Source organism: Saccopteryx leptura, chromosome 5 (genome assembly GCF_036850995.1).
Source record: "Saccopteryx leptura isolate mSacLep1 chromosome 5, mSacLep1_pri_phased_curated, whole genome shotgun sequence".
NCBI classification, from domain to species: domain Eukaryota; kingdom Metazoa; phylum Chordata; class Mammalia; order Chiroptera; family Emballonuridae; genus Saccopteryx; species Saccopteryx leptura.
Window position 1 is genome coordinate 110,637,711 of NC_089507.1, and position 25,552 is coordinate 110,663,262.

The 25,552-nt window shown below is 45.7% G+C and overlaps 1 protein-coding gene and 1 pseudogene across 1 annotated transcript in view; both read left to right on the forward strand.

Annotated features, from left to right (window-relative positions):
• CREM (cAMP responsive element modulator) overlaps positions 1-25,552 on the forward strand; it is a 514,873-nt gene that overhangs the window by 327,210 nt on the left and 162,111 nt on the right. The window lies entirely within an intron of this gene.
• Positions 9,846-11,005, forward strand: LOC136405463 (calponin-3 pseudogene; annotated as a pseudogene).

Consider the following 25,552-nt stretch of genomic DNA (forward strand, 5'->3'; position numbering starts at 1 on the left):
CAATGCTTTTTTCTCTATTGATATAGCTGCAGAGAGTCAAGACCAATTTGCCTTCAGTTGGGAAGGGAGACAATGGACCTTCACAGTGTTACCCCAGGGCTATTTGCATAGCCCCACCTTGTGCCATGGGCTGGTGGCTGCTGACTCGGCTAAATGGAAACAGCCAGAGGTAGTTCGCATGAACCATTATATTGATGATATTATGCTAACTAGTGATTCTCTTCCAGAATTGGAGCAAGCAGTCCCTACCCTGCTATCCCATTTGAAAGCATGTGGCTGGGCAGTCAACGAGAACAAATTACAAGGACTTGGGTTATCTGTTAAATTCTTGGGAGTTGTCTGGTCGGGTAAGACAAAAGTTATCCCTGACGCAGTTATAGATAAGATTCAAGCATACCCCATGCCCACTACGGTAAAACAGTTACAGGAATTCTTAGGTTTGTTGGGGTATTGGCGAGCATTTATACCCCATTTGGCTCAGTTACTACGCCCCCTGTACAACCTTATTTGAAAGGGGGTTCGTTGGGATTGGACTGAGCAGGCGCAAGGTTCATTTGCAGCTGCTAAGAGAGCTGTCAAGGTGGCACAGGCCTTGAATGTGTTTGATCCTGCCAGGCCCTGTGAGCTGGATGTTCATGTAACCTCAGAGGGGTTTGGATGGGGCTTGTGGCAGCGGACAGAGCGCCTACGGCAACCTATTGGGTTTTGGTCCCAGTTGTGGAAAGGTGCTGAAGTTCATTACTCATTAGTGGAGAAGCAGCTGGCAGCTGTGTATGCTGCCCTCCTGGCAACTGAGAGTATTACAACCACAACACCAGTTACAGTCAAGACAACATACTCTATTGCTGGATGGGTGAGAGATTGGGCAACTAAACCACGCAGTGGTATGGCCCAAATGTCCACCCTGGCCAAGTGGGGTGCCTACCTGCAGCAACGCTGTGCTCTTAGCACCAGCCCATTGAGGGCAGAACTGCAGGAAGTCTTGGGTCCAGTCACCTATGCGACCTTAGAGTCAGGTGCAACTGGGGCTCAGGAGGCAGAACCTGAAGTCAGTCCCTACCAGGAGGGGCAGGTGCCCATCCCCAAGGATGCCTGGTATACTGATGGTTCCAGCAGGGGCTAACCTGCCAAATGGATGGCTATCGCCTTCCATCTGGCCACTGAGACTATTTGGATGGACACGGGTATAGGCCAAAGCAGCCAATGGGCAGAATTAAGAGCTGTTTGGCTAGTTGCCCATAATGAACCTTCACCTCTGGTGATCTGTACTGACAGTTGAGCTGTCTATCGTGGACTGACCCTTTGGATTGCTACTTGGCACATTAACCAGTGGATGGTAATGCACTGTCCACTATGGGGTCAGGCCATGTGGCAGGACTTATGGGAAATAGGACACCAGAAGCAGGTGACAGTATATCATGTCACAGGGCATGCCCCTCTAGCCCATCCTGGGAATGATGAGGCAGACACATTGGCAAGGGTGCGATGGTTGGAGACTGCCCCTGCAGGTGATGTGGCACAGTGGCTCCACCGGCGCCTGCTCCATGCAGGACAGAAAACTATGTGGGCTACGGTTAAGGCTTGGAACTTGCCTGTGTCCTATGCAGAGGTACTTGCAGCCTGTGAGCAATGTGCAGTATGTTCCAAGGAACACCCTCGGAGACCACTGGTGTCACCTGGACAGATTCAGAGGGGTCATGTTCCACTGACACGATGGCAGATAGACATTATTGGACCCTTACCAAAGTCAGAAGGGTACCAGTATGCAGTCACTTGTGTAGATACTGCCACTGGGCTGCTTGCTGCTTACCCTGCTCGTAACCCTGACCAGAGGGCAGTCATACAGGCTCTGGACCGCCTGAGTGCTGCATACGGGCGACCACTGGTCCTTGAAAGTGACAATGGTACCCACTTCACTGGTTCAATGGTGAGGCAATGGGCTCAAAAGCTGGGGGTGGACTGGAAGTACCATGTTCCCTACCACCCCCAGGCTGCTGGTATCACTGAGCGGTATAATGGACTCTTAAAGCAGGGACTGCGACAGGAGGGGGGCACCGGCTCTCTTACTGGATGGACACGCCGCTTATGGACAGTACTCCGGATTTTGAATGAGCAACCTCGACGGGGGAGCCCAGCTCCAGTAGAGGCCCTCCTGCATCGGACAGCTGCCCTCATTCAGTTGCAGATACGCACCAAGGACATTTTACTCAAGCCAGGTTCCGGACAGCAGGGCAACGTGCTCTTACCTGCTCCAACAGCCCTTCTTAAAGGACAACGGCTTCAATGGACTTGGCCCTGGACTGTACAGGCCCCCCATCTGAGATGGGTGGCCTTGTTGGCACCATGGGGAAAGGGGCTAGAGGTGGACCTCCAGTTAACTCCTTGGGCAACCAGCACCTGGCCACCTAAGGTAGAAGTGTATTATCCCTTGAGTGCTCAAGGGGACAGCATTTTGAAGGGCACCTTTGTAATTTCTTTATGGCCAATAATGAGTTCTCCTATTTTACTACACATAGAACCAGCAGATGCTGGTGTATTGGCCAATAAGGTTTGGTATGCCCGCTCAGGGCGGCCTCTGGTGCCAGCTACAGTGCTGTCTGCAGACAAAACTCTGGCCTATATTCTGCCAGAGGGAAAGGATTTGCCTCTCTTGGTGCCACTGACAGCTCTCACATTTCACCCATAGTTTTTTATCTGTTAATCCTATTGCTGTAGTTGGTACTATTTCTGTTTATGCAATGTATCCCACTCCTTGCACAGTGACCATCATGGAAGATGCCTGTGGTTTAGATTGTAAAGCAAGCAAAAGGGGTGGAATGTTGGTCAAATAAGTTTGTAAATATGATATATATGTTTGCTCGCTTGTGACTTATATTGGGTGTGGGGGACAGGCTATAAGCAAGCCAGGTCGTTGTAGCCTAAGGTTTGGTTTTAGGACTAAGCTTTTCCCCACACCCTTGACTGATTGTATGATCTGGGTGGTGCACTCTCATGAGGAATCCAATTATGCCTTGGATAAGTGACTTTGTATCAGAGATTTCCTTGTTTGTATATTGGATTAAGGGATTTTGGTTTTCTACACTATAAAGTGGGACAGACCAGGAGCTTGCACACACAGTTCCTGCTATCACGATTGCAGGGGCTTCCCTGATCCCTTGCCCTTCATGGGAAGAGCTGGTTTTCTGCTTTTCCCTTGTCTTCTTTTGTGGTTTGCCTGTCTTGGTGAGACACCAATAAATAGGATGGCCCACCATCCTCCGACTCCGCCGTTTCTTTACCATCTGCCCGAATCCAATGGGAACCTGCATGGGCCAGGCGGCTGCTTTGATAGTGACAGCCATGGCTCCTGGCCTTACAGGGAGTAAGAGGCTCAAAGAGCTGGGAAATCCCCACTCTATCCCCACTCAGCACAAGGCTCTGGGTAAGGCTCTAGCAGTCAGAGCCTCCAGCATAATCAGGCGGGGCTGGGAGCCAATTGTTCTCAAGGTGACTTTCAATAAGCCTCTAGGCCTGTTAAGCACCTAGCATTCAGTTGGACCACTCAACCCAGGCTTTCCACACTTTGTAGCCTGTTTTGGCTGGGAAGAAGAGGCACTAGTCGCTGCTTGCTGTATAGATCTTAACATCTGCCAAGTCCCTCTTGTTAGCCTATATCCCTGAGTATGAAGGCTCTGTCAATCAGAAGTTGCCCCTCCCCTTTAGCGAGAGGCACTAAAAAACATCACGCCTCTTGTCTTGGATCGCTGAACTGGGAGAGATCATATCAATTAGAGCCCCGTGGGTCAGTTGAGAGGTGCGCAGACTGTGGGTTAAGCTAATTTCAGTGATTGGATCCGCAGCTGTGCTCCAGAAAAGATTTCAAGCTGCCCATGCGCCCTTCCTCCAACACTTGATTGTTAGCTTGAATGGCTGGGTGAGGTGCCCCACCCACAGAGAGAAGCTCCGGCTTAGGGAAGATAGCTTTGGCGCCCTTCCCACTTGCCTTGCCGCTGGCGGCTGAGCTGCACTGGATGCGCAGGAGAACGGGGCACTCTGGGTGTGCGGGCGAGTGGGGTGCTCTGGGCACGTGGGCAAGTGGGATGCTCTGGGCACGCGAGCAAATGAGGTGTTCTGGGCACGCCGGTGGCTGGGGACGCTCGCTCGCAGTGCGCGGGCTGCTGGGGACGCTTGCGGTGCGTGGGAGCTCACTCTACGACCAGACCACGGTGCAGGGCGCGCACAGTTTCTCACAGCACACGGGCGGCTGCTCGCAGCACGCAGGCTGTTGCTCCCCAAGTGTGGGCGGGCAGTTGCACACGTGGGTTGACTCACCACAGGCACACTCCCTCCTCGGCTTGAATGAACGTCTGTGCAGTAGTTAGCTTCCTCCACACCCTCAGCTCTGTCCCGTCTCTCAGATTCAAGTGATAACAGCCCTTTCGCCTTCAGTGTGTGTGGAACTCCGGAATGCTCTGAGGATAAATTTTTCTGTTTTTAGTTGATAAATTTGTTGAGATTTTGGGGAGATCTGTCGTATGCGCTGCTCACGGCGCCATTTCCGTGATGTCCAAGATGAAGATTAACGTCCAATACAAACAGCAGGTTATTTTTCTGATTCTAGATCTGAAATAAAAAGCCTCTCTTCAACTACCCACATGGGAGCTGAAACCTAAAGAATAACAACAAAGATAAAACGTCTGTCCATCGTGCAACGATTGCAGTACAGTATCCTAGGCTGCGAAAATTTTGGATGGAGGTGAGGAGGACCTTACAACTTAGGAGACTGGATCCCACTGTGATGAACCAGACTGGGCATGTCTACATCGCTGCTTCTTTTCATAAATCACTCATACATAACTGTTTATTAAGATCACATAGCCTGACCAGGCAGTGGCACAGTGGATAGAGCGTCAGAATGGGATGCAGAGGACCCAGGTTCGAGACCCCAAGGTTGCCAGCTTGAGCGCGGGCTCATCTGGTTTGAGCAAAAATCCCACCAGCTTGAACTCAAGGTAGCTGGCTCCAGCAAGGAGCTACTTGGTCTGCTGAAGGCCCGCGGTCAAGGCACATATGAGAAAGCAATCAATGAACAACTAAGGTGTTGCAACGCGCAATGAAAAACTAATGATTGATGCTTCTCATCTCTCTCCATTCCTGTCTGTCTGTCCCTGTCTATCCCTCTCTCTGACTCACTCTGTCTCTGTAAAATAAATAAATAAATAAAATAAAATAAAAAAAAGATCACATAGACTTTCCTCTTCTTCTTTTAGATTCCACAATTCACCCTCTAAACTTTTTCTCATTGAAAATGAAGGCTCTAACCAGATTGTGCGTTCCCAGGATGACCTGCATTGGCACGTGATGACTTACAATCCTGACACTTTCTGATGAGTTGATTGTGTGTTTCCACCACAATGTGGGCCCCAGCCCTAAAATCATTGAAAATGTAAACATGGATGTCACTACTTTACTTCATCATTACTGGACTTATAACTCACAAAAGACATGTTGCCAATGCCTTGGATAACCTCATCACTTCCTGTTGCCTTTCCATCTCTATATATAGCTACAACTGTAGAACAATGTTTACTGTGTGCTAGCTTATGTGCCTTGATGATGCATGACAATCACCTAAAACTTATTGTAAATAAAAAAATGAAGTAGAGGAGAAATAACATTCGTACATAAATATCCTATCTAGATACAAATATATCAATTACGTCCTGGCAGGTTACTCAGTGGATAGAGCATCAGCCAGAGTGCAGATGTCCCAGGTTTGATTCCCAATGGACACATGAGAAGAGAACATCTGTTTCTTTTCCCTCCCTCGCCCCTTTCTCTCTCTTCCCTTCTCATAGCCAGTGACTCGATGGGTTGATGGGTTCCAGAGTCAGCCTGGTGCTGAGGATAGATGGGGGGGGGGGGGGGGGTTGCCAGGTGGATCTGGTCTGGCACACCCATGGGAGTGTGTTTATCTATCTTCCTCTCATTTAAAAAAAAATCAGTTAAAGGATTTATATCTCTTTTTTTTGTATTTTTCCAAAGTTGGAAGTGGGGAGGCAGTCAGACAGACTCCCGCATGTGCCCGACTGGGATCCACCCGGCATGCTCACCAGGGGGCGATGCTCTGCCCATCTGGGGCCTTGCTCTGCTGAAACTGGAGTCATTCTAGTGCCTGAGCCAGAGGCCATGGAACCATTCTCAGCGCCCTGGCCAACTTTGCTCCAATGGAGCCTTGGCTGCAGGAGGGGAAGAGAGAGAGAGAGAGAGAGAGAGAGAGAGAGAGAAAGGAGAGGAGGAAGGGTGGAGAAGTAGATGGGTGCTTCTCCTGTGTGCCCTGACTGGGAATCGAACCTAGGACTTCCACACACCGGGCTGACACTCTACCGCTGAGCCAACCGGCCAGGGCAGGATTTATATCCTAAAAATAACAACAAAAAAAAGGTAAAATGCCTGGAAATCCGCTTAACAAGAATAGCCACGAAAGAAATTAGAAAATGCTACCCAAGGACAAATTTGAACAGAGTACATACTCTTATGCTCTTTAAGGAAAGTGAGGAGTGGGGGTGGGGGACTGATTGGTCTCACCTGTGCTGGTGCTGTGGATAAAGCATCCACCTGTCCACCTGGAATGCTGAGGTCGCAGGTTTGAAAACCCTTGCTTCCCCGCCCAGTCAAGATACAGGGGAACTGACTGCTATAGATGGAGGCTTCACGCTCCTCTCTCCTCTCTCCCTGTCTCTCTCTTTCTCTCTCTCTCTCCCTCTCTCTCTGTCTCTCTTTCTTCTCTCTAAAATCAATTAAGATAATCTTTTGAAAAAAAAGTATCATTTTCTCAAACACTGTCTACAAATCTAATATAGTCTACATTGAAATACAAAAATGTTCCCACTGGAAGTTCTCACTTACATGCCCTACAAGCAGTTCAGGCACTCTTCCCTCCCGGTGGCCGGCTTAACCTCCTCCCTGAATCCCTTGCTCCCTCCTATGCCCTCCGCCCCTTCCCTGATATCCCCTGGGCCCCAGGGCTCAACTCACGTTTAGCCCTTTAGCGGAGCTTGGCACCTCCCGACCGTGGACAACTGCCGCTGCCTGGCAGCGCCTCACATAACATCAGTGATTTGCTTCCTCTTCCACTGCATGGACCTCACCTCCAACCCGCTGGCCGCAGTTCCCTCGGCTCCACCCTACCCTGCACCTTCGTCTTGGCCCCGCCTCTCACCTCCTGCGGGCCTGCCTCTGGCCTCTGGAAGAGCCCTGTAGCTCACACATCACTTTAGTTTACAATGGTCTATTTACATGAAAACAGCCAGGAACCAGGTACCCTCATGCACTTTTACTTTAGCAAAATAAATTCATTTACACTTCATAAAACTAAACACTACTACAGAAAAGGCCTTCTTTAGAAAATAAAAACATGAGCCACAAGATGGGAGATTTTGAAATGCAAAATCCGTAAAGGGACCAGCAGCTTCCAAGGGAAACGGTGGGAATAGTTCTACTGGGTGGGGCGAACAAAGGTTGATGGCCATTCTGTGGATAATAATACCAGAATAAATATAAATACAAAAATTCCTTCTCACAGTCACAACGGTAAACCTACTTTCGAACCCTCCTGTATGATGCAAATGTTACATAAATGGATATTGTACAACAGTTGGTAGGACTGAGTGCAAAATCCGTGACTGCAAATAATAGCGCTTCCTATGGATAAGCTTAATTAACCCGGTAATTCCAACTTTTCCTGTACTTAACATAAAATCTGTAACATAAACTCCCACTTACAGTAGAGCTACAAAAAAGGGGAAGAAATTATCATAGAAATACATTCAACACACCTCTTTCATTCAGAGACGGACCGTCACTCCTTCAGAAACGACAGACCTTCCCCCCCTCCTTTCTTCAAAATAATCAATAAGGACAGAAAAAACCTGTGTAGAGCAGAGTGGATTCGCCTTCATAGAGGATCTGCTCTACAGCGAACCTGCGCTAAGGTGTTATTCCCTGAGATGCCCACACGAGAGCGCTAAGGTATCACGCTGAAGTTGACTTAGTAACCACATTAGCCTGAACAGGTGGTTCAGTGGGACGTGCTGGGAAATGGAGGGCCCAAGTTCGAAACCCAAGGTCACCAGCTTAAGCGTGGGATCTGACATGACCTCCATGGTCACTGGCTTGAGCAAGGTCACTAGCTCTGCTGTAGTCCCCCCTTCCCCATCAAGGCACATATGAGAAAGCAGTCAATGAACAACTAAGGTGCCACAAGGAAGAACTGATACTTCTCTTTCCCTTCCTGTCTGTCTGTCCCTCTCTCTCACACACACTCTTTCTCTCTAAAAAAAAAAAGTCACCGCACTAGACTAGACTCAAGTGGTAACACAGAAACTGTGTGCAGTTCTAGAAATCAGCAACAAAAAGTAACTACAAAGCCCTTATAGCTACAAGTTATCAACTACACTCCTCAATAACCCACAAAGTAAATTACACTGGTAATTACAATAGTATTGGAACTGAAACAGAATAAAAACACAGCACACAGAAACACAGGAAAGTCTAAGTCAGGGGTCCCCAAACTACGGCCCACGGGCCACATGCGGCCCCTTGAGGCCATTTATCCGGCCCCCACCGCACTTCCGGAAGGGGCACCTCTTTCATTGGTGATCAGTGAGAGCAAAGTGGGGCATCGCTCACGTACAGTACTACTTCCGATGACATGGGATGCACGTGTCAGGGCTCCAGAAGTGCATCATATCACTTGTTACGGCTCGCAGTGACAAATATGGAACCAGACATTGACCATCTCATTAGCCAAAAGCAGGCCTATAGTTCCCATTGAAATACTGGTCAGTTTGTTGATTTAAATTTACTTGTTCTTTATTTTAAATATTGTATTTGTTCCCGTTTTGTTTTCCTGTTATCCAGGCTTACACACAGGCTTTCAAGGTCCCCTTTACAGGTTTTCATGGAACTTTTGGGACATTTGGTTATCGTCTTTTATGTATTCTTAAAATTGCTGACTCTCTCATTTGGTGGGTGAGATAACCTCACCTTGTTCTCATTTCTCTATTTGTGCCCTGATAACTGTCTATCCTACTTTACAGAATGAGCTAACTAGCCAGGGAAAGGCATGTCCACCTTTGCATCATTTAGACCCATACCATGGGTACTAACATTTGCACAGGAAATACAGTCTATTTTTACTTAGGAAATGCTTCACCAAAAACAAGGAAACAGCTGGGAAAAGAGCTATTCAACTAGACACTTGATATTCTTGTCTCTTTCTTTATTTTTTCACCTCATGCAGTATCTAGGGACACATGGAGGAAACTGGAGGAAAATGACTTCTTGCTCAAAACAGGCAACATGGGAAAACCCAATCTTCTCAGCGCCCCTACAACTTCTCTTTGCTCCCTACCCCACCTGTTCCATTTACCTGTATGTGGATTAAGAAGATCTCCTAAATCAGCAGATGGGGAGACTGAGCAGGAGACCTGGTCACTCCACAGCAGACTGATTTCAAGTGTCCAGACAATAAACCCCAGAATGCAACTAATATTTTCTCTATAACAATACAATGAAACATGAAGAAGAATACACAAAGCACTGTGGTACCATATATTCATCCATTGATAATGTAGAGCCAATAGCTAAGACCACCATCACAGCCTCCTGGCCAGTGCAGGTTTGCATTCAATTTGGACAGATCATAAAGAAACAGTGGAGAGTGCGTGCGGGACTCCGGAGCGGACTGGGGGCTCTGCGGGACCCAGTCGGACCGAGCCGTGCAGGGGAGCGAGCTCCGAGTGTCTGCGCTGCGGCCACTCCAGGGCCAGGCGCGCCCAGCCGACTGCAGACCCCGAGCCGAGCGCAGCCTCTCCGCGCCGCCGACCACCGTGACCCACTTCAACAAGGGCCCCTCCTACAGGCTCTCGGCCGAGGTGAAGAACAAGATCGCATCCAAGTACGACCGCCAGGCGGAGGAAGACCTCCGGAACTGGAGAGAGGAGGTGACGGGCATGAGCATCGGCACCAACCTCCAGCGGGGCCTGCAGGACGGCACGTCCTGGGCGAACTCGTACACGAGCTGCAGCCCGGCTCCGTGAAGAAGACCAGCGAGTCCTCGTTGAACTGGCCCCAGCTGGAGAATATCGGCAACTTCATCAAAGCCATCCCAGCCTCCGGCATGAAGCCGCGTGACATCTTCGAAGCCAACGACCTGTTTGAGAACGGAAACACGACCCAGGTCCAGACGACGCGGGCGGCCCTGGCCGGCCCGGCGAAGACACGAGGCGTCCACACCCCCGTCGACGTCGGGGTGAAGTGCGCGGAGAAACAGACTCGACGTTTCGATGAAGGAAAGGTAAAAAAGCTGGCCAGAGCGTCCTCGGTCTGCAGATGGGAACCAACAAGTGTGCCAGCCAGGCGGGGGTGACAGCCCACGGGACCCGGCGGCACCTGTGCGACCCGAAATGCAGACGGACACACCCTTGGACCAGACCACGATTAGTTTGCAGATGGGCACCGACCAAGGGGCCAGCCAGGCGGGGGTGTTGGCGCCGGGCACCAGGAGGGACATCTACGACCAGAAGCTCACCCTCCAGCCGGTGGACAACGCGACCATAGCTCTCCAGATGGGCACCGACGAAGTCGCGTCCCGGGAAGGCGTGAGTGCGCACGGGCTCGGGCGGCAGGTGCGCGCCCCCAGGTCCTGCGCCTTCACCGAGCCCGTCTCTCACAACGGCAGCCAGGGGGTGGGGGCGAACGGGTCGGAAATCGGCGACAGCGACTGTCAGGCGGAGTACCCGGACGAGTGCCAGGGCGAGTACCGAGACTCCCCCCGCGAGTACCCATGCGGCGACCAGGGCATCGATTACTAGCCGGCGGCGAGGAGCGCCCGGGCCGCGGCCAGCCTGTCGTGTGTCCCCAGTGAGAGAACCAAGCTAGCCTTGAGTCATTTGTATCTTGTCTTCCTAAAACACTATTATGCTTGTCGTACCTAAAAAAAAAAAGAAAAAGAAAAAGAAAAGCAGGCCTGCCTTACCTACATCCCTTTTCCCTCTCCGCCTCCCCCTACCTAGTTGCCTTTCGGTGCTGGGACGCTCCAACCCTCCGGCACAGCCAGTAACCTGCATATGAAGTAAGAAGGGGAAACTGTGACACCGGGGTCCTCCCGTACAGCCAAGACAGATCTGTGTTTTTACACTCTTTCTACTGAGACTGGTGTTTTCAAACAATAGGAAGCTCTTCGCCTCCCCCCCCCCCCCCCCCCCCCCCCGCCCCAGTCTAGTGCCGGTTTCTACGTGGAAGACTCAAACTCGAGCTTATAGCGAAAGGGGGTGTCTGCCGCCTAAATTGGAGATGCAGCATTTTAATTTTTTTTTTTTTTTAGAAATTGACATATCGATGTTCCTACAGTATTGTTTGCTAATTTTTAAATAAAGTCCTGATCCGTGTGCAAAAAAAAAAAAAGAAAGAAAGAAAGAAACAGTGGAGCCAAAAACTGGTGGATCATTTTTCTTTATCCTAGACTTGTACCAGCCAACAGTAAAAAACAAACACACGGTGCATCAAAACCCACTCACATGTTCCACATGGATCCACAACCAGTAGAATCTTTCCAGTTTTCCTAGAATCAAAGGCCCCACCAGCCTTATACACCTCTGCTTCTCATCTTCTTCTCTGGAACAAGCTGGCTTTCCTTCAGCATTCTGCCATTTTGGCTGCCTCTTCCACATGGCCTCCTTGCCCTGCTATCACATGGGCTCCTCCTCTAAAATAACATGGTCTCTGTCTCTCTAAAATGCCTCCTAGCTCCTTTTAAAGCCAGTAGCCATGGCCACCATCACAGCTGCCTGGCCCATGCAGGTTTGCATTAGATTTGAACAGATGGTAATGAAACAATGGAGCCAAGAATTGGTGGGCCATTACCTTTAATCCTAGCTTACACCCAGTGGGCAAGAAATACACACAGTGGGAAAACATTTCCCTTTCCATTCAAGGCTCCCAAAGCCACTGACTTATCCGAGTTTCCTAGAATCAAAGGTTTCTAACCTCACCAGCCTAATTCACTTCTGTTTCCCATCGCCTTCTCTCTGTACAAACTCTGCACTAACTGGCTTGTCCTTCAGCACTCCACCATCTTGGCTGCCTCTCCTCTCCTCCACATGGCCTTTTTCTGCTCTCTGCTCTCCAATGGAACCAAGAATCTCAGGAACCAAGAGAGAGCAAGCTCCCAGTCTGCCCCATTTTATAGTGTAGAAATCAAAACCTTTAATCCAATATACAAATAAGGAAGTCTCTGATACAGATCACTTATCTGAGGTATAATGGGATTCCTCATGAGAGTGCACCACCCCAGAGTGGGAAACGTTTAGTCTTAAAACTAAGCCTTAGGCTATAACAACTTTGCCAGTTTACAGTTTGTCTCCCACACCAAAAGCAAGCAAACATATATGTCATATTTAAAAACTTATTTGACCAACACTCTTTCTTTTAAAACCTTTTGGCGTGAAAGCCCTCTCCCAACACATATTAGCATAACCACGCCCCTTCTCAAGCATGAAAGCAATGTGGGCAGCAGACATCTTTAACAGAGTGAGCATAAAATAACTTATGTGTCCGACAGATAACATTCTAGAACAGTCCTCACTCTTCTAACAAATAACTTTCTACATTTCAGGGTGGAAAATATTCTACATTCCCAGCCCACATCCTCCAGATCTCAAAACTATTAAAGCTCCAAGGTCAGGGATTCTCAACTTGGGTGGTTTTGACCCCAGGGACATTCCACAATGTATGCAGATATTTCAGATGGTCAGAAGCCTGGGGTGAGAAAGGGTCTTGATGCAGGCATTAGAAAACAGAGAATGAATAAGAAATTGCAATGCTCAGAACAATTATAGGAAACAAATAAACAGAGGCTACCCCCAACTGTGGTGGGCACTTAGAAACACGTGAGAAGAGCAAGGATGATGGGCCAGGTACAGAACACCATCAGAGCAAAAAGATGGTCCAGGCATCTGTTTGGGTTCTGCTCCAGGCCCAGAAAACTGGCAAAACCAGACAAGTGACTCTACACATGTCCACTAAACAGCTGTAGACCTACTGTTGCTCAGCCTTTGATGATGTAAACATAAAACAAATGAGAATTATATAATGACATACAGCACACTTAAAGACAAAATACATGATTGCAAGTGAAGATCACTTCACATCATTAAGTTTAATGTACCAGGATGTTCCAAATTTATAGGTGATAGATATGTGTATTCCAAACTGCCTTCTTGATGTTCCACTTATCTGTCAGACCCTTACTGAACTATTGCCCCTGAGACAGAGAAATTCCAAGGAGCTGAAAAGCCACTCCAAGGAGGGGCTCCGGACATACCAGGACTTTTGATTCAACACCCACATGCTCGAAGCCCCTCAAGAAGGAGCATTCCAGACATACCAAGACTTTTGCCTCAGTATCCCCTCAGGCTCTCCCAAACACTATATAATTTGCCCCTAGTCTATAACCAGCGCTCTTCTCCCCTGAAGAAGTGCCCGGCAGGGTTCCTTTCTTCCTTTCAATAAAGCCTGTTACTCTGGTGTTTTGGACTCCCATGGATTCCAACATTTGATGCCGAAACCCGGGACAGGGTAGTAACTGCCTGGACGATCCCTCTTTGCCATCCAAACTTAAACCAGAGAAGCAATGGGCAACACCAGCTCATCCCGGGCTTACTCCCTGATTCTGTTAGGATATGTAATTAATTGTAAGTCGATTGGCCAGCAGTCTAACTCTGTCCTGAACCCCTGCTGGACCAGAGAAAGGTAAGGAGTTTCTCCCTCTCCCCTCCCTGGTTGGCCTCCAAATTTCTCTCTAAAAACATCCTTTCCTGGTCAGACAGTTTTTTACTTCAGACCCCATATCTACGGATGGTCTGCCTCTACTCCCTTATTGACTTCTACGAAAGTCTAGGCGCACCTAGCCAGGCCCCTCTCCCACGTCCCGGGGTCTCAGCCTTGGGGTGACAACCTCTTGTCTGAGACTCTCTTTCTATGGAGATTTTCTCCTCTCAGAACTATGACTGAAGGCGGGGATACCCCCTTCTCTCACCAGTCTCCTCTACTGTGGGCTCCTCTCAGTCCAAACCATCTAGCCAGGCTTCCCTTGGAACATGGGCTCCTCCCAATCTCAGGCCTCAGAGACTACTTGGGACTCACCCTACTCTCTGAGGTTCAGTTTGGGAGGTTTCTACTCTGAGCGGCTAGTTTCTACAGACTTCCTTAAAAGTCTAGGCACCTAGCCAGGTTGCTTTCTACTACCAATACACTATCCTAAGAGATCTTGACAATTTCTGCCACCGGATGGGGAGGGCATCAGAGATTCCTTACATGCAGGCTTTCTTCTCCCTTTGCTCCTGTCCTTAATTTCTGTGCTGCTTGTTCTACATGCAGGCCGTTTTTGGTCAAAGAAATCTCACCTAAAACCTCTGCTCCTAATCTTTCCTTCTTTGTGGACTCCCAACTCTCTCCTTCTCCTGCCTGACCCCTCAGGGCACCCCTCTCTCGGGACCCCTCTTTGGTCCTTCTGCAAATCTTTTCAACTTGAGTCTCTTCCCTCCAAGAGCCCCCTCCCTTCACAAAAACCTGTTTCTCATTCACCTGCAATACCACACTCTTTTTCTCCTCCCCTGCTGGCCGGGGCCTCACCCTTCTCCACTGTGTTCTTAAACCACTCCTCCCTCCAGACTGGCAGCTCTGTCTCTTTTTTTCTTAAACCCATCTCCCCACCCCACCGGCTTCAGCTGTTTTTTGTTTTTTTTTTTCTTCTACCTATTCTTCCCTCTCCTCAGAGACTGACTGTACCTTCCACTACCCTTCGTTCTCTCCCCTCTCCTCAGAGATCTAAATCTTTTTGACTCCTCTGACCATGTGGCACCACACCAGTACTTTACCCTCCTCCTCCTCCTCCTCCTGCAGATTCTGACCCTCCTTCTTTTCCATCCAGCTGCTCACACTGCCCATCCGTCTGCTTTCTCTCTTTCTCCCCTCTATGCTGGCAACTCCCTGCCATCTCAAAAAACTTAAAAAAGCAGAGTTGTCTATTAAGCTATGTGAGTAAGTAATCCGTCTTGTCTCTGTTTGTCAGAAAATATCTTCAGTATAATTTTAATTGAAACAAGTAAAGCATGCTCATTTAAATCTCTTAATTTATAATAGGTGAAGTATTTGTTTAATGTGTAACTGTGTCTATTTCTAAGGCCTTAAACCAATAATTACCACCTCAAAAACCAGGCTTACTCATCCTCACAAATTCTCCCTGCAATACCCCCATCCTTTCTGTTCGAAAACCTTCAGGAGCTTATCACCTCATACAAGCCTTACACCTAATCAATGAGGCAGTAATTCCCCTCTGTCCAATAGTCCCTAATCTCTACAAGTTACTGTCACACATTTTCTCAAACACCACTCACTTCAGGGTCCTAGACCTCAAGAATGCCTTCTTTACCATTCCTCTACACTCTGACTCTTACTTTCTGTTTGCATTTACCTTTATTTAAACTGACCCAGACACTAATGCAACCCAGCAATTTACGTGGACTGTATTACCCAGGGGATCAAAAACAGCCCATACCTGTTTGGGCAGGCACTAGCTCAGAATTTAGCAGCGTGCAATCTCAAAACTAGTACTCTCTTACAATATGTAGATAACCTACTCCTTTATAGCCCCTCCCTGCCTGCTTCAAGGACACACAGCCACCCTTCTTAACTTCCTCACTATGAAGTGATATCATGTCTTCTCTGCTAAGGCTCAACTTCATTCTCAGTCCCTAGTCTATCTAGGCATCACCTTAACCCCCACCACCTGAAGTCTCACCTTAAATCAAACTCAGACCATCTGCAGTCTCTAACCATCTACCACCACAAATCGAATCCTTTCTTTCCTCAGTCTAATAGGCTTCTTTAAACACTGGATTTCCAATTTTGCTCTCTTAGTCAAGCCCCTCAGTAAGATCCTCTGAGCATGGCTTTTAAGGTCTATAATGGCCACAGAAGTAACAGAAAAGGCAAAAAAGGTCCCAAAGAAGTCATGAAATACCAGCTTTTGGCATACACTCTTAAAGGCTCCAGCTCCCTAAAGGGCTTCATAGGATTCCATCAGGGCCTTCTCAAGAGTGGAAAGAAAAGTCATTGAACTAAAAAGCCTGCCAGGCTTCCCGGCCCCATGAAGGGACACATCATTGTTGTGGAAAGAGGGACATGAGAAGGTAAGCTGCCCCCTTGCTCCATGGAGAAAGGGTTCAGTCTGTTCTAGCCCTGCTCCAGCTACCTGTGACCTGACCTTGCCAAGCATGCTGAAAATTGCCAGTAAAGGCTCAAGGACATTGTTCAGGAGCCTAAGGTATTTCTTCCAAATAGCAGATAAGCTAATCTCATTTCTTGTAAACACAAGGGCCATCTACTATGCCTCGCTAGAATATTTAAGTTTTATTTATCTCTCGAAGATCTCTACTGTGGGTATTGATAGTCTAATTTTGTTGCTTTATTTAATGTCTATTTCCTTTATTTCTCTTGTCTCAATGCCCCATGCCTATTGTAGGCTGGGACCTGCTGCTAATTCCAGCTAGAAGCAGTGGTCACTAGAACTTTAACTGCAAAGTGTAGAATTATAGCCACCCTTTTCCTAAGTACTTGCAGGATTTACAGTTTACTCAGCAAACTGTTTAAAGACTGTCCAAGAGGCACTTCCAGCATTACATCACCCAGGGACTGACTTTCATGTGGACAGGTCCACACACTATAATCCTGACAACTCCCACTGCTGCTAAAATAGAAAAACGGCATGCCTTATTTTAACCACAAACCTGAAGCTGGTTGGTCTACGTATGGCGAATATATGAAAAACTAAGGACTCTTTTAATCAGACTTTGGAAAAAGGGAAACTAGGGTAAAAAGAAAGTCAGCTTGATTGTCACTAGAGGTTGAAGATTTTTAAATCAAGAGTTCTAACTAGAAAGGAATTGGATGGTTTTGACAATAGAAGGTATAAGGTATAGAAATACTTTTGAAAGAAAAAGAAAAAGCAAGTTGTTATGAAGACCAGTTATTTCTCGATAAGAAAGGTACATGAAAGTTGAAGGTTTATGTAAGTTGTAGAAGGTTTGTGCAGATTGTAGGAAGCTTGTACAGAGAAAAAAGAATTTGTACAGTCAGAAAACTGGTTTTCAAAGAATGTTTAATCAGTCACCCTAACTAGCAATCCTCTACTCTCCCCACTTATTGGGATGACTCTTTCCTTCATCCTGACCATCTGGAGCTCAGAAATAGAGAAACAAAACCTACCCCTTGTCCTTCCATTCTCTGTTTACCTCTCAGCCTGCCTCACCCAACCAGGGGCTTTCTACTTGTATGGGACCAACACCTATTTTGTCCCTACTAATTGGACAAAAACCTGTACCCTAATCTATCTTACCCTAAATATCAACCTAATTCCAGCCCATGAGCCTCTTCCAGTTCCTAATACACTACCTGTCAATCTAAGGACCAAACAAGTTATACAGGTAATTTCTCTTCTTTTTGCTTTAGAAATCTCTACAAAAGAAAGGTCTAGGGGCAGGGGGATTGGCCACTTCCCTGTCTTATTCCTAGTGAATTCGTAAACATGGAATCAGTGGTTTCACACAAACTGGGTGTCTTGACTATTGCCTTTCATTAGTCCACTTACTCTCCTGTTTATTTTTCTAACTTTTGGACCCTGCCTCTTACGTTTGTTCACTAGTTTCTTACAGAACCACATGCAGACCTTCGCCAATCAGAAAATTGGAAAAATCTACCTAACCCTACACACCAACCCTGAAACCTGCCCTCGCGAAACAGTTAAATCTAAAACCCTATATCAACAAACCTCCTAAATCCTATCTTTCAACCCCTATAGGTCCCCTAACCCTAAAGTTCTCCCATATCCCTGAAGAAATAGGAGAATGAATAGCATTCACCTCTTAACGCTTCTCAATCTTTTTACCCTTCACATAGTAAGAGGACAAGACCACTGGGTCTTCTTGGCTAAAGAGGAGCCTACAAACGGACATAAAACATTTCTTTTAGCTCAAACTAACTGCTCTCTCCAGGGCTGCCAGGAAAGAATATCTCTAACTTTACCATGGAAGAACTTTCACCCCCACTATACAACCCTCCTTATTTCTGCATTCCTAATCTCCAAATACTTGCCTCTTTTATTTTTATCAAGTTCCTATAGGCCTGGATGAGAGAAATCTCTAGGATTACCTACAATCAAATGCTCCTACACTCCTATTCCCCAATACCTCAAGGAGAACTTCACCAGGGAAATATCAAATAGGTAGGGATGAAAGCAGGAAGAAGCCGCCCCTCAGCCTGAGAAGTTCCCTCCTGAATGTTCTTCAAACCACCTTTTTTTAAACCACACAGATTCAGTCCTTCTAAAACTTACACCAACACATTCCCTGTCTCTAAAAATCTCCACCATGTCCCCCCATTCGAGAGGAACCAGACCAGCATGTCTCATGAGGCCCATCCAGGAGACCATGTATCACCATGTCACCCTGTTCAATCAGGACTCGCAGCAAGAAACTAACAATTATTACCTCGCAAAATTTTTTTACTTCCTCACTCAGGTTTTCAGAGACATTGCCTGGTTCAGACTTTACAGCATGAAAATTGATGACCTTCTTAACTGGTTGGAGGACTTAGTATGGCAAGGTTCCCTTCTTGAGTTCTCTCCAGAAGAAGCAATAATTTTCCAATTTTTTCTCCTCTTTCTCCTCATCACCCATCACCATATATTATAAAATTAATAACTGCCTTTCCTTTATATGTAACCACAGAGTTGAGAAATGATAGATATGTGTATTCCAAACTGCCTTCTTGATGTTCCGCTTATCTGTCAGACCTCACCCTTATTTGACTATCATCCCTGAGACAGAGAAATTCCAAGAAGCTGACAAGCCACTCCAAGGAGGGGCTCTGGACATACCAGGACTTTTAATTCAACACTCACATGCTTGAAGCCCCCCAAGGAGGAGCATTCTGGACATACCAGGACTTTTGCCTCAGTATCCCCTCAGGCTCTCTCAAGCACTATATAATTTGCCCCTAGTCTGTAACTGGCACTCTTCTACCCCGAGAAGTGCCCAGCAGGGTTCCTTTCTTCCTTTCAATAAAGCCTGTTACTCTGGTCTTTCAGACTCCCATGGATTCCAACTATAGGCATTTAACAACAAACTCCAATTAAGTAACACAGAGCTACAAAGATGTATGGCCAGGGGCCACCATCATGGCCATTCACATGCAGGTTCTCATTGAATTCAGGCAGATGGCAAAGAAATGGTGAAGTCAGAGGATGGTGGGCCATTCTGTTTATTGGTGTCTCACCAAGACAGGCAAGCCACAAGAGAAGCCAAGGGAGATGCAGAAAACCTGTTTTTCCCATAGAGGGCGAGGGATCAGAGAGGCTCCTGCAATGCTGTTACTCCTAAGAGTAACATATCTATCTCTAGGCAAAAGAGGAAAGATGAACCCTGAAAGATTTGTAAATGTCTTTGATTGTGTTACCTTGAAAGTCTTAGTGTTTTTGGCCCTGGCCGGTTGGCTCAGTGGTAGAGCGTCGGTCTGGCGTGCAGAAGTCCCGGGTTTGATTCCCAGCCAGGGCACACAGGAGAAGCACCCATCTGCTTCTCCACCCCTCCCCCTCTCCTTCTTCTCTGTCTCTCTCTTCCCCTCCCGCAGCAAGGCTCCATTGGAGCAAAGATGGCCCAGGCACTGGGGATGGCTCCTTGGCCTCTGCCCCAGGCGCTAGAGTGGTTCTGGTCGCAACAGAACGATGCCCCGGAGGGGCAGAGCATCGCCCCCTGGTGGGCAGAGCATCGCCCCCTGGTGGGCATGCCAGTGGATCCCGGTTGGGCGCATGCGGGAGTCTGTCTGACTGTCTCTCCGTTTCCAGCTTCAGAAAAATACAAAAAAAAAAAAGAAAAGAAAAAAAAGAAAGAAAGTCTTAGTGTTTTTGTGTATCCCCTAAACAAAAGCTTGTGCCATGATGCCATGCTCTCCTCAGCCTGTGTGTGATCAAGTGTATATAAACAGCCCCTGAGATGTATTTGATGCACACAATTTGGGTCTGCAAATGCCCTGTGTCAGCAATATGTGGCTGGAATATTTAATAAATCTCTTTCAAAACTCATCTGGACTTGGTATCTCTATGTAAACCCACAGAAGTGAGGTACAGTACTTTTCAGCATCTGGGGTATGGTACTTTACAACCTTTGGTGCCCAACGTGGGGCTCTGGTGTTTCGCATCACGAGGTAGAGAAAACCGAATAGGCTGGTCCCTCTGGAAAGCTCCCTGACCTTGCTTGAATCTCGAGGAGAGGTGCCACCTGAGACATACGAGGGCTCCCGGTTTTCCTGTGGGTCCAGACAGTTCTTTGGCAGATGCCTCCCGGTTTCCAAATTTAACAATTTGGACAATTCAGAAGAGCAGCAAGGAGGTAGGTAAAGCAACTCTTTTGCTTTACTGAATTCTAGCTTTCCTCTGAATTCTTACTTTTCTGTTCTATTTTGGACTGCTGCGTTTAGAGAACCGAACATGGTTGCATTTACAATAGGCTCTCCAAAGACTGAGACATTGGTGGGGAGTTTGTTGGTCCTGTGTCAGGCTTTGCTAAGAGACAGCTGGTTGTACTCTGGAAAGCGAGCTTCCAGAGGTGTCCATTTGTGTTTGGACATTTAGTCGTGCTCTAGAAAGACAATTAGTGGAAACTGAGTTGACCAGGTTGACCAGTTCTGCCTCTGGCTTTCAGAGACATCTGTTTTTGTTTGCACATTTATTCATGCTCTAGGGAGACAATTACTGGGAACTTCATCCTGCCCAGAACTTCAGGAGGTATCTAGTTGTGCTCTCAGTAAAAGACATTAGTGGGGACAATAATTTGTGCTCTAGGAAGGCATTAATGGGCACTAAATTAACCAGGATTAGTCAGTCTTGCATCACACTGCATCAGTGGAGACTGAGTTAACCTGGATTGATCGATCTCACCTCGAACTTTCAGAGACTTCTCTGTGTTTATCATGTCTTGTTCTTTGCTTTTATTGCTTTTGTCTAAAATCCCTGAGTTTGAGTCTAAAGTTCTTCCAGGGATGCAACCTGCATGCACCTGAGAGGCCACGAGGAGGAGCTCTTCCTTCATAAGTAAGGTACAGTACCTTTTAGCATCTGGGTTACAGTACTTTCTACTGGGGGGAACCCCTCTCTGGTCTATTGAACTTTGTCTTTGTCAGAAAAATTAGAATAAGTAAAGCATGCTCATTTAAATTTCTTGATTTGTGATCTGTATATGTAAAGTCTTTGTTTAATGTTTAAATGTGTCTGTTTTTAAGGCCTGGCTTGAGTTTTTGTGTGAAAAATTGAAAGTTTCTGACTAGAAGGCAATATTAAATGGTGAATTTATTCTCTTTGTTCTTGGATCCAAGACCTTTAGCTTTAGGGTGCTCTGTCTGATTTCTGCCCTGAAGAAATTATTCTCTTCTGTTGGCTTCTTACCCTTGTCTTGTGTAATAATTAATACCTCTATAGTACATTGATCAATGGCTAAATTTAACAATGAATCTGCCACAGTGGCTTAAAACATACTCATTATGAAGCAGGTGCCACATCTTTTAGTCAAGCCAGATTTGAGTCAGAAACAGAAAAAAAAGAATAGCTAAAGCAATAGTAACAGCACTTCAAGAAACAAACTCTTTTAAGGGTAAAGGGCCTCTAGGGGAACAAAATGAAGAAAGAGGGGAAGAAAGCAATTTGAGAAGGAGTAGGGCTCTGCTGGGAAAGAATCAATGTGCATATTGCAAGAAACAAGGACATTGGAAAAAGAGATGTCCCATATTACAAACAGGCAATGGGGTGAGTGAAAAGCGAAGCCCACAAGTTTAAAGTGTTTCTCCAGCCTCTGGGGGGAAGGGTACGAGAGTAAATGTGAGGTAACTAAGGAAAATATAGAGTAGAAACTAGTTTCAGGTATCCACCTACTGACCAAAAGAAGTTTTTCCCATTTGGAAAATATAGGGTAGGAATAGTATTAAAAAATTAAAACTTTGCTTTAGAAAAATCTTAAAGAAAATAAGAATTTTCAGGGAATTGTGGGGAAATAAAAAACCTCATTTGAGCTAAAACAGCCCACTATTGAGAAAGTAATTTTGTAAAATTTTTATTTTAATTAGCTTATCAAAGCAAGGCAGTTAGTTACAGGTAGTGGATTGCATTATGCAGGACAAACGACAGAAAAAAAAAAAAGATAAAAGCGGCAGGCTTCTCTCTCACAGCTCCCAGAGCATGCTGCAAGAATCCCAGGCACCCCAACCCTTACATCAGGGGTCCCCAAACTACGGCCCGTGGGTCACATGTGGCCCCCTGAGGCCATTTATCTGGCCCCCACCGCACTTCTGGAAGGGACACCTCTTTCATAGGTGGTCAGTGAAGGAGCATAGTTCCCATTGAAATACTGGTCAGTTTGTTGATTTAAATTTACTTGTTTGTTATTTTAAATATTGTATTTCTTCCTGTTTTGTTTTTTTTACTTTAAAATAAGATATGTGCAGTGTGCATAGGGATTTGTTCATAGTTTTTTTTGTAGTCCGGCCCTCCAACGGTCTGAGGGATGGTGAACTGACCCCCTGTGTAAAAAGTTTGGGGACCCCTGCCTTATATTGACTTAATAGTGTAAATTACTGTGGGTTAAAAAAGGGTTAATATCCTTTTGCCAGCTGGGTAGTTTGTACCAAGAATCCCTTATTGTGTAAAATGTATTTTTTATATTAGGAATGTATATGTTATTTCAAAGGTTTTTCTGTTAATTCTCCTTTTTATTTGCTGTTGTATAGCCCTTTAATATTGAAATCTTGGTTTAAATATTAGAAAATATGTAATAATTGTTAATAATGTCTTTTAGGTACTGTTTAGTTTATATCATTTTGAAACAGTATTGTTAAAAATTTCTTTTGAATGCTAATGTAAAGAGTTATTCAGCAGCAGAGAGACTCTGGAATCATAAAGGAGATGCTAAACCTGTTTTTCTTGCAAACCTCTACCCCCTTTTATTTGACCCAGCTAATAACACTGTTTTTGTCTTTTTCAAGAGCTTATATAGACAGAACAGGGCCCTCAAGCCCCTCGGCGAGATCTTCTGAGCATCACTTTTAAGGTCTATAATGGCCAAGAAAGAGACAGAAAAAGGCAAATAGAGCCCAAAAGAGATCAGGAAAATTCCAGCTCTTGCTATACATCCTTAAAGGCTCCAGTGCCCTGAAGGGGCTTCATAGGATTCCATCAGGGCCCTTCTTCAAGAGTGTAAAGAAAGATCATTAAGCTAAAGCCTGCCAGGCCTCTCAGCACCCACCAGGGACATGCCTCTGCTGTGGGAAAAGGGACACTGGAAGGTAAGCTGCCCCTTGTTCCTCAAAGGGAGGGTTCATTCTCCTCCAGCCCTGCTCCAGCTGCCTGTGACCTGACCTTGCCCAGCCCACTGGGACTTGCCACTGAAGGCTAGGGGTGCCCAGGGCCATAGGCCCCATCTCACATCACCGCAAACAAGCATAGGGTATTTCTTCCAAGTAGCAAGTAAACTGATCTCATTTCTTGTAAACACGAGGGCTACTTACTATGCCTTGCCTGAGTATTCGGGTTTCATTTATCCCTCAAAGATCACTGTTGTGGGTATTGACAGTCTTATTTTCTGTTGCTTTGTTTAATGTATAGTGTCTCCTTTATTTCTTTTGTCTCAATGCTCCATGCCAATTTTAGGCTGAGACCTACTCTATAATGTAGATAAATTTACCTCTGACACCCCAGCATAATGTATCCTAAGGTTCTCTTCACCATGCCATGTTTTCAGAACCTCAGGGGAAAGCCCCCTGAGTTCATCTATCCAGTTTAAAGAAAACGAAAGCTCCATCTCCATACACGTGGCAGACAGCTTTTCCAATCAACCTGAGTCATTGCAAGATAGATGCAGTGGTCATTGGTATTTGGACTCTAGCTGTAGAGTGTAGAATATGATCACAACTCCAGTGCCTTGTGGACTTTCCTTGAATACGTGTCACTTCTGCTCTTTGGGACATTTCTCAGACTAACATAAGATTGGGTTACATTTGCAAATAATATAAAACAGTGATGGTGTCAACATAGACTTAGTAAAATTACATTAACATGATAAGGACATTTAAGACTGTAAAAATTTTATTTTGAATTTTGTTATATTGGTTAGAACTTTGTTTAATAGTCTAGTGGGCTTTAGTTACTTTATTGTATTAGAACACTTGTTATAGTATTTGTTAACATTAGCTGTTTGAATTTATTGTTTATTTTATATATCTCTAGTCTGCCTCAAAATAAGAACATGGGAATTTAAATGAGTAAGAAAATGCCACCCAAATCCAGTGGGGTTTTAGGACCTTTATTGCCAAAGGTTTATTCAAAACCAATTAGTAAAAGATTTTGCCAACAGAAAAGGAATGATTAGAAAAGCCAGACTTAGAATCTATTACAGAAGGCATAATATCTGAATGCTTGGTTTATGTCCAAGTAAATACTAAGCAAAGTAAAGAAATTATAGAAAGAAACAGGGAGAAAAGGGTTTTCCCAGGTAAACATTTAGAAATAGACTTTAATAAAATAATTGACAGGTAAATAAAAGCTTTTTCTTCTAAAAAATAGGGCCAGAGTGACAGTTGTTAGAAAATTGCTATATAAAATTCTTTTCAGGTATAACTTGACCATTCTAGTGTTAGGCCTGCATTTATATCCAAAGTCTCACAGCTAGTAAGAAAGAAATACAATATTAATTAAAAACTAATTTGAAGTTACATTGTACCCACAGGCACCAAAAGGTTCAGGGCAAATAAAATGCATGAATCAAATCGTAAAGAAAATGTAACCACTCTTTCCTTAAGTACTTGCAGGGTTTGCAGGTTACACAGCAAGCTGTTCAAAAGACTGTTTGAGAGGCACTTCCAGCATTGCCAGGAAATCCAATACATGCTTTTCAGCCTGGGTACTCAGTCTGGGTCAGAAATATTTCACCCAAGGACTGACTCCCACGTGGATGGGTCTACACACCATGATTCTGACCACTCCCACTGCTGCCAAGGTAAAAGGGAATGTCCTACTCGAACCACAAACTGAAAGCTGGTTGGTCTATATACAGCTATAGCATAAAAAAACTCACTAAGGATTCCCTTTTTTTAATCAGACTTTGGGGAAAAGGGAAACTAGAGTAAAACGAAAGCCAGTTAATTTTATGTAAGTTGCAAAAGGTTTGTGCAGTTTATAAGAAATTGATCAGTAACATTTGTTTCTTTAATAAACTGTATTGCTATTAATACTCTCTTTTAAATATCTTTTAAATGTTATAAGTTAATATTTCTACACAACAGTCTCATGCTCTTCAATAAATTAAGTCAAGGATTTGACTTAGGATATAAAACCAGTGGGGATTGTAGTAAGGTATCAAAAAGCTTCAAAATTAATATTGATATTTTAGGAGAAAAGGTCAGGCTTTCC